The sequence below is a fragment of the Rana temporaria genome, chromosome 2, assembly GCF_905171775.1.
Source record: "Rana temporaria chromosome 2, aRanTem1.1, whole genome shotgun sequence".
In the NCBI taxonomy this organism is placed as follows: Eukaryota; Metazoa; Chordata; class Amphibia; order Anura; family Ranidae; genus Rana; species Rana temporaria.
Genome location: NC_053490.1, coordinates 409,963,371 through 409,978,514, shown reverse-complemented (window position 1 = coordinate 409,978,514; position 15,144 = coordinate 409,963,371). Strand labels below are relative to the sequence as shown.

The 15,144-nt window shown below is 37.9% G+C and overlaps 1 protein-coding gene across 2 annotated transcripts in view; it reads right to left on the bottom strand.

Annotated features, from left to right (window-relative positions):
• NLGN4X (neuroligin 4 X-linked) overlaps positions 1 to 14,231 on the bottom strand; it is a 405,179-nt gene extending 390,948 nt beyond the window's left edge. For both annotated transcript variants that reach the window (XM_040338158.1, XM_040338161.1), the window contains exon 1: positions 13,803 to 14,231. The gene's annotated coding sequence lies outside the window, so the exon portion shown is untranslated. The remainder of the gene's footprint in view (positions 1 to 13,802) is intronic.
• Between the last annotated feature and the right edge of the window lie 913 nt (positions 14,232 to 15,144).

The window sequence follows — 15,144 nt, the reverse complement described above, 5'->3', positions numbered from 1 at the left end:
TAGATTGCCTTTGTTTATATAATTAGTGTTGAGCAGAATATGCCATATTCGATTTCGCGATATATCTCGAATATATATTCGAATATTCGAGATATATTCGCTAAATTCGAATATTCGTGATATTTTATCGAAATGAAATTATTGCGATTTTTCGCTATTGCGAATGCGAAAATAATTGCGATTTTTTGATAACTGCGGTAGGAGCACTCTGATTGGCTCAGAATATTCGTTATATTTTATCGAAATATCGCAACATGCGAATGCGATATTTATTGCGCAATTTCGAGAAATGCTGGAGGAGCGCTCTGATTGGCTCAGAATATTCGTGATATTTTATCGAAATATCGCAACATGCGAATGCGATATTTATTGCGCAATTTCGACAAATGCTGTAGGAGCACTCTGATTGGCTCAGAATATTCGTGATATTTTACAATACAAAATAATTGCGAATATTCGGCAAATGCGGAAGGAGCACTCTGATTGGCTCAGAATATTCTTGATATTTTACAATACAAAATAATTGCGAATATTCGGCAAATGCAGAAGGAGCACTCTGATTGGCTCAGAATATTCTTGATATTTTACAATACAAAATAATTGCGAATATTCGGCAAATGCAGAAGGAGCACTCTGATTGGCTCAGAATATTCTTGATATTTTACAATAGAAAATAAAAAGTGTTTTGCATTGGTGGTGATTCTTTACTCTATCCATCTGTCACAGCCATTTGTCAATCAAACACCTTGAAGATTGAACACGTTCATGCTGCATGCTTTGGACTTTTTTTCACTTCACATATCAAAGACATTTTTATGAAAGATTATTTTTCTATTATTGGGACTATATTTCTTTATATATTTGTTTCACTGTGTATTTCACAAGTTATTTGCGCTTGCTTATTTTATAATTTGCCCACATGTCTTGTCACTAGACATATTTTTTATTCTTGTAGAGCGACTCCATTTTCTGTCTTGTATTAATTTATGTTGTATAACATTTTTGAGTTGCTGCTGTATTCTCCCCTTTTTTAAGGTATGCGCAATTTTTTCCTTCTTACAAAAAATAATAATATCAAACATACAAATATTCATAACATACACATACACAAAGCCCCCCCCCCTTTTGCATCAGAGACAATCAGAGTTCTCCTACCACAGTTATCGAAAATTCGCAATTATTTTCGCATTCGCAATAGCGAAAAATCGCAATTTTTTTTTTTTCAATTTGGCAACATAAAAGGATCGCCTCAGCTTAGCTACTCTGCCCAGGGTCTCTAATCATACCAGCAATGCTTTTAGACGTCGATAGGATGTGATCTGTTTTAAAAATCAAATTGAAAAAATGCGAATATTCGGAATTGCGAATATTCACCGCGAAATTCGAAATATAGCGCGATTTCTCGAATATGCTATATTCGAGTCGAATATTCGCAATGCGAATATTCGTGAGCAACACTATATATAATCACACAGAACATACATTCTGAACTTAGACTGTGAGATAACGACAGACCTACATTATTTTGGATAATAGAGAGAGGATATCAGTAATGTGCCTATAGAGGATGTAGAGGCTAGGGGCGTTATTTACCTAAGGCAAGTACACTTTGCACTACAAGTGCAAACTACAAGTGCAAGCTACAAGTGCAAAGTGCACTTGAAATTGCAGGCATTGTAAATCTAAAGGTGTAGGACTGAAATGAGAGGAAGCTCTGCTGATTTTATCCTCCAACCATGTTCAAGTTAAAATTCTGTTTTTTATTTTTCTTGCATGTCCCCCTCAGATCTACAGCGACTGACTTCTAAGTGCATTTTTAAGTGCACTTTGCACTTGTAGTGTAAAGTGGACTTGCCTTTTGTAAATAACCCCCTATATGTGTTGTTTCCAATCTTTTACATGGTGCCACCAATCAGACCACTAATCAATTTTGCATGAAAAAATTACATTTATTATACTTTTCTTGGAAGCTCCCAGAACATTAGACCTGTGATCAGCAAATTGTGGGTGCAATGTTATGCTCCTGCAGACATTTAGTACAGCTTTCTGACAGTACCTCCAATATGGACAGACAGTTATTGAAAAGCAGTAAGAATTTATGAACTATGAGGGCGCTCATCAACACAGTGGTGTTACAATACTGGTGTAGCATGTACCATGGGCCAGATTCACGTAGATGAGCGGCGGCGTAACGTATCGTAGATACGTTACACCGCCGCAATTTTTCATCGCAAGTGCCTGATTCACCAAGCACTTGCGATGAAAACCTACGCCGGCGGCCTCTGGCGCAAGGCGGGCCAATTTAAATGGGCGTGTGCCATTTAAATTAGGAGCGCTCCCACGCCGGACCTACCGCACATGCTCGGTTTCCGAACTCCTGCCGTGCTTTGCGCGCCGTGACATAATTTTTTCGAACGCCGTAACTCCTAATTTGCATACCCAACGCTGGTTTACGACGCAAACTCCCCCCAGCGGCGGCCGCGGTATTGCATCTTAAGATCCGACAGTGTAAAACAATTACACCTGTCGGATCTTATGGCTATCTATGCGTAACTGATTCTATAAATCAGTCGCATAGATAGAACAACAGATACGACGGCGTATCAGGAGATACGCCGTCGTATCTGCTCTGTGAATCTGGCCCCATGTTACTAAAGGTGAACTTATCATTTAAGATTATAATTAAAGGAGAAGTTCACCTTTGATAACATGTTACACCCATATTCAGAGTGTAACATGTTATGAAAGGACCTGCCCCCACTCCCCCAATTCCCAGATATGACAGCTAGCAGGGATCTTTTCCACCAGTTAGCTGTCAAAAGTTAGAAAAAATCATGGCTGTGCGGGGCCCCGCCTGGCCGTCCACATCACTCATTCACAATGTTCCATGAATGGAAAAGCCTTAAGCCTAGCACACATGGGTCGAATGCAGGTTCAATAAAAATCATCCGACATTTGGCCCGTGTGTATGGCATCTGGTCCGACAGATGCCAGCTTCTGTCGGATGAGCATGCTAAAAAAAACAGCAGCTGACTGGCTCCTGATCAGCACTCTCAGCCAATGGTGCATTGGTTGGAGTGTTCTGGTAGGGGGGGGGGCATCCACCTGTTAAAACACAATAGCTCAATGGGGGATATCCCTGTACTAATATCCGATTGTTAGTACAACGGCTCCGCCCGAAGCTGTCAGTTGAACAAAAAAAAATGTAAAGTGTGTACTAGGCTTTAGCAGCAATCAGCTTGTAATTCTCAATGAACTACCATGGCGCTTAACTGATTCTCCATGTCAGAGTGTATTGGCTTGCCTGTATGAGGTAATAACAAGCAGATACACTGACACGTCTGCAGGAATCCTGCATGGCATCAGTAAACTGCTGATCGCTGGTGCAATGCTTTACAGGCTCCTACAGCAAAAAAATAAAAATGCACATTTTTTACCTGCAACAAAAATGTGCACGTATTATTTTTATAGAAATATTTTTAAACTGATGCCCATTAAAAATGTTTAATGCTATTTTTGTAACGAATCCTCATATCTAGGATATCAGTTTAAGAAACAGTCTAGGAAAAATACATACAAATAAAAATCTGCATTTTTTTGCTAGAAAATTACTTAGCACCCCCAAACATTATATACGTAGAACTCTGGAGAATAAAATGGTTGTTGTTGTTGTTGCAATGTTTTATATCTCGTGATATTTACACAAAAGTTTATGGAACACAACTTTTCAGGAAAAAAATGTTTCATGAGTTTTAATGAACACAAACACAATATAATACCCATTTGTTTGGTAAAACATAAAAGATGACGTTATGCCGAGTAAATAGACACTTCATATTTCACTCTTCACATTAAAATTGCATATGGTTGTGGTGCCAAACTATAGTACTTAAACACTTGCTTACTGGGCACTTAAACCCCCTCCTGCCCAGACCAATTTTCAGCTTTTCAGCGCTGATGCACTTTGACGATGATGGGCTGCATTGATGGGCACCGATAAGGCGGTACTGGTAGGCACTGATAGGCAACACTTGTGGGCACTGATAGGCAGCACTGGTGGGCACTGAGAGGTGACACTGAAAGGTGGCACTGATGGGTGGAACTGAAGGGCATTGATAGGTGGCACTGGTGGGCACTGAGAAGTGGCACTAATACTGTAGGTGACAGTGAAAGGTGACACTGATAGCTGACAGTGATGGGCACTGATAGGTGGCATTAATGGGCACTGATGGGCACTTTCATTTTTTTAATGTTATTATTATTATTTTTTATGTTTTCTTCACATTGTACCTTTATGAACACATTCCTTGTCATAGCATGGGATGTGACAGGTCCTCTTTTTGGAGACATTTGGGGCCTATTAGACCCCAGGTCTTTCCTCTGGCCTCCAAAGCATCTGAACAAACTGAAATCGGTTTAATCAGATACTTTCACAAGCCCGTAATGGCTTGTTTATAAGAGAATGACACCAGAAGGGTTGAAATCCTTATCACTTTCAGTGGGAAGAACAACATTAGTACTGTGTCCCAGAACGTTGATGCAGCTGGTTCCATCCAGTGTAGCCCGGTAATGTTGGCAAGAGATGGGACCCCCTTCCGCCACCTGAAAAAAAGCATCCAGCTTTATAGCCGCTTAGGTCACTTTTACATAAAAGGGAATTGCCAGCTGAAATAAACCTACCAGGATCATGGTTGTAGCCTTAACCATGATCCGGTAAGCTCACTTCAACCATAGGCCATTTATATATGGCCCAAGGACTGAATGGGGTTGAAATGAATATGTCAGCATTTTATAATCTATACAGAAAGACACTCCTGCTAAAAAAATATATATTCTATTTCTTATGGCCTTTTTGTTGAAACATTGCCTCTTTTATTACAAATTCTTGTAATCTGTTGTTTAAAATTAACATATCAGGTTCGAAGTACTGGAGTTGTCTTGTTTTAAAGGTATTTGCTGCAGGGATGCCATCTTTATATTTTCTTCCCTGCTTGGTGAGTCACTGACCATGGACAAGCATGCACTGTACATATCAGGTGTTGGGTTACACATTCCTCTACTTTCATAACCCACTAAATAGTGAAATATAATGAGGGATAATAACTGTCCTGAAGAATGCAACTTCACAAAAGTCAGTAGCTCCCATGTTTCAACCAAATTTGTTTGTTTTAAAAGTCTGTTAGGCTTTTTGTGGTTTGTATGGGAACACGTTTTAGATTTTGCTCCATAGCCCTGCAGGTTATATTAAAATACTAAATTCACAGACCCTATATATTTAAAACACATTCAAGGAATGTGTACTGAGACTGTGCTGCTATTGTTGACCTCTATTTTAATGTATCAATTGATCAGATGTCCCTTCATTCAATAGTGTAATACACTAACCCAAGACAAACATACAGGTTGTGAATGCCATAGGGATACTATGGGATTTAGAAAATTCTGAAAGACATTGGATTACAATGGTATTATTATAAAAAAAAAATCTGTTTTACTATATAGAATACTTAGGGGGTTATTTACTAAAGGCAAATCCACTTTGCATTACAAGTGCACAGAAAGTGCACTTGGAAGTGCAGTCATTGTAGATCCGAGGGGGACATGCAAGAAAAAAAAAACAGCATTTTAGCTTGCATATGATTGGATAATAAAATCAGCAGAACTTCCCCTCGTTTCAGATTTACCCCTCAGATTTACAGCGACTGTACTTCCAAGTGCACTTTCAGTGCAATTTCAAGTGCACTTTGCTGGTGGCAAGTTGCCTTTTTTTTTAATTTGTGGACCCATCAACGGGTGGGCCTCTAATTTCAAATAAATTATTATAATTGTTGCCTTTAAATGGTAATTCTTATGTTTTTCTTTACATTTTTTAGTAGCCACTATATTAAACGGCCGAGACATACCTCCCCTGATGAAGCCCCAAGGGAGAAACATGTTGGGACCGGTATGAATTTCTCGGCCCTTATTTGATGCAACCACCATCCTGGAATCATCCTGCTGCATCTGATCTAGTGACAATGTTCTCTTTTTATTGACTTCTGTATAATGAACTAATAAAATTCTTGTATATTTTTTTTACTAAAAGATACATGGCTCTTCCATTGTGTTCAATTCATAATCTAGTAGACACCGCTATAGTCCAGTTTCTTTTTTGCTGTTCCTTAATTATTTAATTTTGGTATTAGGTGCGTGATACAGGGTGTCTACCTATAGTCAGACCATAAAAACCTTGGGCCAGATCCACATAGATCGGCACCGGCGCAGCGTATCTAAGATACGCTACGCCGCCATAACTTACTTGGCTTTGTTTCAAATCCACAACAAATTTGCTTCGTAAGTTACGGCGGCGTGGTGTATCTCTGGCGGTGGAATTCAAATCGGCGATTAGGGGGCGTGATTCATTTAAATGAAGCGCGTCCCCGCGCCGAATGAACTGTGCATGCTCCGTTTCTAAATTTCCCGCCGTGCATTGTGCGAAATGACGTCGCAAGGACGTCATTTTTTAAACTTAGACGTGACTTACGTCCATCCCGATTCACGGACGACTTACGCAAAAAAAAGAAAAAATTCTAATTTCGTTGCAGAAACGACGGCCATACTTAACATGGCAAATCTAATTATACTCCGTAAAAAAAAAGCAGCTTTAACTATACACCTGAATAAGCCGACTAGAGACGACGTAAGAGAATGCAACGGCCACGCGTATGTTCGTGGATCGTCGGAAATAGCTAATTTGCATACCCGACACAGAAAACTACGTAAACTCCACCCAGCGGATGCCGAAGTATTGCATCTACGATCCGAAGGCGTACAAAGCTGTACGCCTGTCGGATCAAACCCAGATGCCGTTGTATTTGGTTTGAGAATTCAAACTAAAGATACGACGCAGGAAATTTGAAAGTACGCCGGCGTACTCTCACTGTGGATCTGGCCCCTTAGACCTACTTTGCACTTGTAGTGCAAAGTGGATTTGCCTTTCGTAAATAACCCTCTTAGGATTGATTGTGCAAGCAAAAATTTTTTTTTTTTGCCTTGTATGTAATTGGATTTTCTTAGCAGGGCGATGTGTCACTACACTCACTAAACTCTGGGGATTATTTATTTTTATTTTTTTTCTATGTGCAACTTCCCTTTCAAATTGAACAGTATATTTATTGTTGAAATAGATTTGTCATGTTACATATTTATGAAAACTTTTATTACGACCATTGCTGGGCGGCACAGTGGTCTAGTGGGTAGCACTCAAGCCTAGCAGTAAAAAGGGTCGCTGGTTCAAATCCCAACCATGACACTACCTAGTAGAGAAAAGGGAAACTGCCGCTCCAGGTGAGTGCACTCAGCAATCAGTGTCCTCTCAGAAGCCTGGGTGCAGGCAATGCACGGAGCGAAGACTGGAGAAAAACACTGGACAGCCGCACTTCCACGAAGTTCTTAAAATGTTGCTTTTAATGGTAAAAAATGGAAACAGCACTACAAGTCACAGCAGACAGTGGGGTGGATAGTTGACGCGTTTCGCACTGGGGTATCAGCGCTTAGTCATAGCTAAGTCTTTAGCCTGGAGTTTGCATGTTCTCCATGTCCCTGCGTGGGTTTCCTCCAGGGTACTCCGGTTTCCTCCCACACTCCAAAGACATGCTGGTAGGTTAATTGGCTTCTGTTCTAAATTGGCCCTAGTATATGAATGTGAGTTAGGGGATTTTAGATTGTAAGCTCCTTGAGGGTAGGGACAGATGTGAATGTACAATGTATATGTAAAGCGCTGCGTAAATTGACGGCACTATATAACTACCTAAATAATAATTGTACATACACTTTTTTTATTAACCATCTGGCATGCCGGTTTTTGGATTTTTTTTTTTTAGTAATGGGCTAATAAACATTAGATTGCAACAATTAAGTGATGGGAATAACAGACAAGATTGTTGTCATTTAGATCTTGGAAACAGTGATAAAGCAAACAGAATGAGAACTATTAAAAGGTGACAGAGTTGAGTACATAACCCTGTCAAATGTAGGGATCGAAATGGCTCAGAGCATAAATGCTTTACAAACACTGCTTGAGTGCACCTGAGCTGAACTGTGACAGAGAAGTGCTGCTGTTTGAAATGAGAGCTCCATATTGATCTACGTATATGGCTTATTGCCAGCTGCAAGCTTGCACCTAGTCTTTTATTAGGAGGCTTCTTATAGGATATTTAGACTGGGAACTTATAGCAACAAGTCTTTCTTTTTTTAATCAGCTTAATTCTGAAAATGACATACCAATATGTTTCTTGGCAGCCTGCAGGACTGAATTGTCTTCCTCTTGTTTCCAGGTGACTGTGTCACTATGAATGACTACGTAACATGAAAGGCAGATTGTTCTTCTAGAAGAGCCGAGGGGGTTATATTGGGAATCTGTCAAAAACAGGAGCTTGACTACTCTGTTAAGTATGCAGAATTTACCCAGTCAATTAGTACACCATTGAACTATAAAAATGTTTCCTCATAAGGCTTGTGTTAAATGTTTGCAATTACCTACCCTCAATTAAACCCAACCACTCTACAATTCTGAGAGACACAGATTATACCCCTGCTGCCATGAACAAGTATCAACCCCTAATTAAGTTTAGTGATACAAAACATAGATACTAAGAGTGATTTTTTTTTTTTTTTTTTTCTAAAGCATATTTTTATATTGTTTTCAAAAAATGGATTTGAATATAAACATAGCAATAGTATTTGCACAGGACTAATATAAATAGAATTGAAGCTTTGATAGGGCTTTGAAATCAGCACTATAGATTCAAGAACTGAAGAAACACTGGCAAAAGAAACATGCTCTGGTTGGCTGCTATTGGTTACTATACAGGCATACCCCACTTTTAAGTACACAATGGGGTTTATTTACTAATGATGGAAAGCGCAAAATCAGGCTCACTTCTGCATATAAACCAATGAGCTTCCAGGTTTTATTACCAGCCTTAATTGGACAAGCTGGGTTAGAAGCTTATTGGTTTCTATGCAGAAGTGAGCCTGATTTAGCACTTTCCAGCTTTAGGAAATAAACCCCATTGTGTACTTAAAAGTGGGGTATGCCTGTACTTTATATAGCACTATTTCTGTTTGCATCATCTTATTAAAAAAAAAAAAACCAAGGCTTTTGAATTTTCCAATATCATTTTATGACAATATGTAATAAAATATGGCAGCAATATATCATACACAAACTATAAAAAAATAAAATGCATTAAAGCAGAACTCCAGCATATATATATATATATATATATATATATATATATATATATATATATATATATATATATATATATATATATATATTATATATAGATAGATAGATAAATATATATTTAAACAAATTAGTCAGTTAAATATAAAATAAAGCCTACATTTAAAAAAAATGCACTTTCAATCCAGAGATTTCCTCTACAGTACTTTTGTTTCTTCTGACAATGCATGTCTCATTCCAATGGCCAGCATCTTTAAACCCTCTACCTCTGAGTTTGGGTCATCCTAGACCCACCCCAACCTGTGATTAAACAGTAAAAGGAAATCTCATCCCTCTATTACTCTGCATTATCCTCCTATCAGCATGCATTTTGTATGTAAATTAAGTGATTGACTTCCTGTACTGCTTCTTTTTCTCACGCTCCAGCCCATCTGTACAGAGACTGTACGAGGCTGATACAAGGTCAAATGCAGATAGCTGCACAGGTTGAATTTAAAAAATACATTTGAAGATATATTAATAATTACAGAGCTGTGTTAATGTGTGTATTTTATGTCTGTATACAATTCAGCTTTAAGGTTATTAAAAAAAAAAAAAATCAACAACAGAATAAGTAACTGAGCAACCATACGTCAGGCCAAATAAAATGATAAAAGATGACTGCAGACTGGTTTCTAAGGGTAATTTCCCATCTCATATATTATAGACAATAAACTGGACACAAAACAAAATAATGGATTATTATTTTAAATTATTTGTTTTGACATACATTGATTGGATTGTTGTAATTTTATACAGGGAGCATTAAATGTCAAGCAATTGCTAAACTATAGACCATCATGTGAGAAAATGGACTTAACATATTTTTATAAGGAATAAAGGGGGGGGTTCAAATTTGGGACTTTAAATGAGGTGGTTAGTAAACCACCTCCATCCCTGGTTGTATAATAAAAAATAAAAAAGAAAAAAAGAAAAGAAGAAGAAAAAAGAAAAAAGAAAGAAAAAGAAGAAAGGATTGTAAGGACTGCAACAAATACAAGTAAAGACATTTACAGAGGCCAAAGTGTAAATTTATTTTTGGGGCCCCTGGATCTGCAAGTTACAGGATAACCTAAGAGGTCTACATGGGTAGTTTACATCACTTAAACCTCTTATTGGTAATCTATTAATCTAAACTGTATCAATATGGTAATGATCAGACTGCCAACAAAAGCTTAAACATCTCAAAAGCACGAACATTACCAATGTAACTCATTCTGAGATCTGTACCATGCTAGAAATATATCTACTACTGTGTTACCTACAGCAACTACTCAGTAGGTTGTAAAATAAAAGCAAAAAAATTAATTGGCCGCCAAGGAAAAAGCTGTATGATTCATAAATCACACAAACTGTTACTATTGCAGAACTGAGGTTAACCTATAAATATTTTATACCTTATATGAAATAAAAATCTAGATGCATATGTGTATTTCAGTATACTGCAAGTACTTTTTAAATTGATGTATGATAAAATCTACAAATGACCTTGACACATTAATGATAATCGTATATTGTTCTGTATGCTTAAGCCATGTAAATTGTATGAAATACAATATGCCAAATAGTAATAACACACACACGCACATGCAGAGTCACACACGCAGGTACACACTCACACACTGCTACAGTGTGTTCTACGGAAAGACGCTTCTCTTAACAGCTAACATGTATTTTTTCCCCAGTGCATACTGATGCCCTGTTCAAACATACAGATAAAAAAAAGTGTATTTCAAATATCTTTGGCAAATATTCATTGACTTCCATTTGCATTTCTTGTAAGATTGATGTCCTGAACTTTAAGACTAATGGGAAATCCTCTGAAACTGTGTTGGGAATAGCTGTCAATAATTTCATTGCAATAACGTAATACCCTAGAATCTGAGGAACAGATTTCTAATTAGCAAAGTCAACACCTAATCATTCAGGAGGTGGCTGAATGTTCTATGCAAGGGTAGACAAATATTTCTAAGTATTTTAGAAATATATTTCATAATGAATCTTTAAACAGGACTTTAATCTAAAATAACTGAGATTTTCTTATATATATATAAATTTAGCATGGTGATCCATAGCAGTCGGAAAAAATATAGATTCGAAATTCTGGTTAGCCTGTAAATGGTAATTGCGTTCCAGCTTTCCAATACACTTCCACTACTAGATTGACTGTGCTGGTTTTAAATATGTGACTCAGAAGGCCTTGACTGAGTAATGGATGTCATGAAACAGGTATTGGACTTTACATATATAATAAATGTCTCTCTGTGAGACCTTTTACTGTATATACATCTAACTACATCTTTCAGATAAGTGACCACTACAGAGAATGTTGAAAATGAAGTGTACACACTACCACCTTGTGGATTAATCTTAACAGGACAGATGTTGTTCCTTGTAGCTATAATAGATCCTGTTTCAGTATTTATTATGATCTAAAGATGGTCAGAAGAGCTAGACAATATCAATAACAAATATGTTAATGTTTGCATTTTTAAAATCTTATTTTATTTAATAATGTCTGATTATTACTTACAGCAAATGAAGAGTTATCATTAATCATCCCACTCTTTCCAGTCATTTTACTTTACATTTCTTAGGAAATATACATGGATTATTCCAACAGGATTATTCCTATCATTAACTCATCTCACTATGTTAATTTACCTTAAACATCAATGATAGGCAAATCTACATAGAACCTGAGAGCAAAATTTACTTTATAAAGGTCCAGCACGGATTGACCTCTGCTGAAGATCGTTTATTGTCACAATACGTGACAAATCCTAGCAGAGAGGGTTGAGTAATGTCACATTTCACAGTGGGCGGTCGATTAATGTCAGTGAAGCCCATGATTTAGCTACATACAAACACCCGTCAATTGCCATTTTATGATTCTGTAGGTCCATATTCCATGGGATTTCATGATAGGTTGCTGCAATGATCACTTGTGGAAGCATCAATGTTAACTAATGTTTAAAAGCTCAAATCTTCAAATGATTTGTAAAAAGACCAAAAGCAGTGTCCTTTTCTTTGTTGGGTTAATTTAATATCTGCAAGTGATAAGGATCAATACAGCCATACCTGACTTCAGGCAAGTACACAGAAAACTGCTTGTGTGTCTTAAAAGGTCTCCAGTACAAAAGGCACAGTGCTACAGATAAGACAAAATAGTGCATCAAACTAGTCCATGCTGCATTATGGATACAGTGTATCTTCTGAAATGCCATACAATGAAGCTTCGTTAAGCATCAAATGGATCTTGTGTTGCTCCTATGTTGGTGAAAAGAAAGAAAAAAAATCCCCAAAATGTAAAAAAGGGGGGGGGGAATGAAAAAAATGCATCATTTTTGCACTATATATGTTATTCAAGCCAAATTATATTGTCCTGCTGTAGTTGGTCAGAGAAAGGATCTAAGGCTGGCTAGTCAGTAGCTACTTTCTAGATACCACTGCATGAAAGGCAGCAGGGGACCTCAAAGTCTCCTTTTCTTCTCAGTGTCATGCAATGCAAGCTAATGTCTGCAAGATCAGATCAACCATGCAGCTTAAAATAAGGTGGGGTGGGGGTGGGGGGGTGGGTACTGAACCCGTCATTTATGGGGGTGTGGTATCTAAGAGGTAGGCAATAATCAAGTTATGAAGAAGACTTGCAATCACAGTATTTAAGTGGTGGGGGGGTCTAAAAACCTCTGATGCACAATTGGGGGCTGGGCATACTTTTGGAGGGATCATTTTGCTTTCCATCTTTTTTTTTCTTTAAACTTCTTTTTTTCTAATAGCAATGACATACTCAAGTTGTAAAGCACGTTCTGTTCCAATATGCATTACACATTCAGAATGGCAAGCAATGTGTTGCAATATGCAAGGTGCAGTCTAGCAATAAAATCATCACCATAGATTCTATATCCAAGCTCACTGCACAATATCCTTTAAAAATATCACATCTCGCTTCCTAACAACACTGTATTAAGGATTAAAGCCACCTAAAGCCCTGAATACTGAAGATGAACTACAATAGCATTGTGGCAATGAAAAAAAAAAAAAAAAAGAAGCTCTGGCACTGCAACATCCAAGCCAAAGTGTATCAAATGATCAGATACAGTATCTCTGCTGTAACAGGATATAGCAACAATAATCCTTGTTTCCTTTGGTTAACCAACACGACAAACGGGCTTCCCCACAGATACCACACAGCAGTGATTTTTTTTTTTTTAGGATTGCAGGATGAAATGTTTTTTTTATTTTTATAGGTCTGATCTGCTACTTTGTAAACACTACACACACACAACCATGGTCCTTTTCAAACAGGCGACTGCAGCAAAATGACCATTACTGCCTAGGACACATATATTGGTCTCTGAATAGGACACTGTTTAGAGAACAAGGGGGGAAAAAAAATAAAAGTATTGACTTGCAGCCATAGGGGAAAAGTAGTCGCAAATAAAGGGCTGCAGTTTAGCCTTATCATTCTTTGCAAACGTAGTTAGCTTAACTAGCACACAGAATGCATTTTAAAGTCTGCTAAGCATCTTACCTTGACAAAGCATAGAGAAAGAGAGATAGAGGGAGAGAGATTATGCACAACAGTGTATTCTGCTCAGCCAAATCCTGCAAAATGGAAATCCTTAATCGAACTGCTTGATGCAAAGCAGGCTCCTTTTACATCTGCAAATACACAGCTATATTTGTTGAAATCCAGGGAGGTCTTGCAGTCCAAAGGAATGTAACAGCCAGAAAACAAAGGGTTGTCTTGATGGCAGGGGGGAAGCAAGTGCTGTATAGTCGTTCAGCATGAAAATTCATTCCAATCAGCTTGAGCAGAGGAGGTTTGGAGAGTAAAGAGCTCCGATTGCCTATGCAGAGACAGAGAGGGAGCCCGATCTGCAAGGAAAAGAGAAGCTGAGGAGGGAGAGAGGACCAGGCTGTACCAGTCGTTCTCCTTCAGCTATTGGAGCAAACTGAATGAAATTTACAAAGCCAGCAGCCAATAGATTGCTGCAGTCTGCAACATCACTACAGAAACCATATCTACATCTACAACCTATTGCAAAGAGCAGCTAATTCTAGTGCAATTCAAATGGAATAGAATCATCAAGGTTGTTTGCTTGTCTGAAGAGATAGGGTGTATTATATTGTGAAGGGGGGGGTGTAAATATGTTAGTAAACAGCTAAAGGACTCTCAAATTGGTTCATTAATTATCCAGGGAATGTGAATACAAATGATATAAGTAGAACGATAACTATATAGAGATATTCGCTGTTGTTGGTGGTTTTGTTGTAGCTATGCAAGCATTTAAAATATGGGAAATCAGGAAGATGTCTGTTTTATTATTAGGTCTGTATTAGTTGTATGCTACTATGTTCTGTGTGGGTTTTTAGCCTGGCGCCTTGCCCATGATAAGGCTTCCTAAAATGTACCAGCATTCAATTTGACAGTTTAACCCAGATTGCAAGCACAAAAATAACATTGTCTGCCTTTATCTAAAGCCTAAAAAGACAATAAGAATAGAGACTAAAGGAAAAAAAAAACAGCTTCAGCTTTTAATTTTTTTCTTTTTCTATTAAACCCTATTACATTTAAAGGGGATGTAAACCCTCAGGGTTTTTCACCTTAATGCATTTTATGCATTAAGGTTAAAAATCTCCTGTGATGCAGCAGCCCCCCAGAGACCCCCTTTTACTTACCTGAACCCGGCCTTTCCCACAACGGGGATGAGCACACCAGCTTCAGCTGGACTCTCAGGTCCTGATTGGATAGATTGATAGCAGCACAGCCATTGGCTTCCGCTGCTGTCAATCAAATCCATTTTTTTGTTAAGCCTGTGGTGTGTGAACACACTCCAAAAACTATACCCGTGGCACACCAAAAAGTGAAG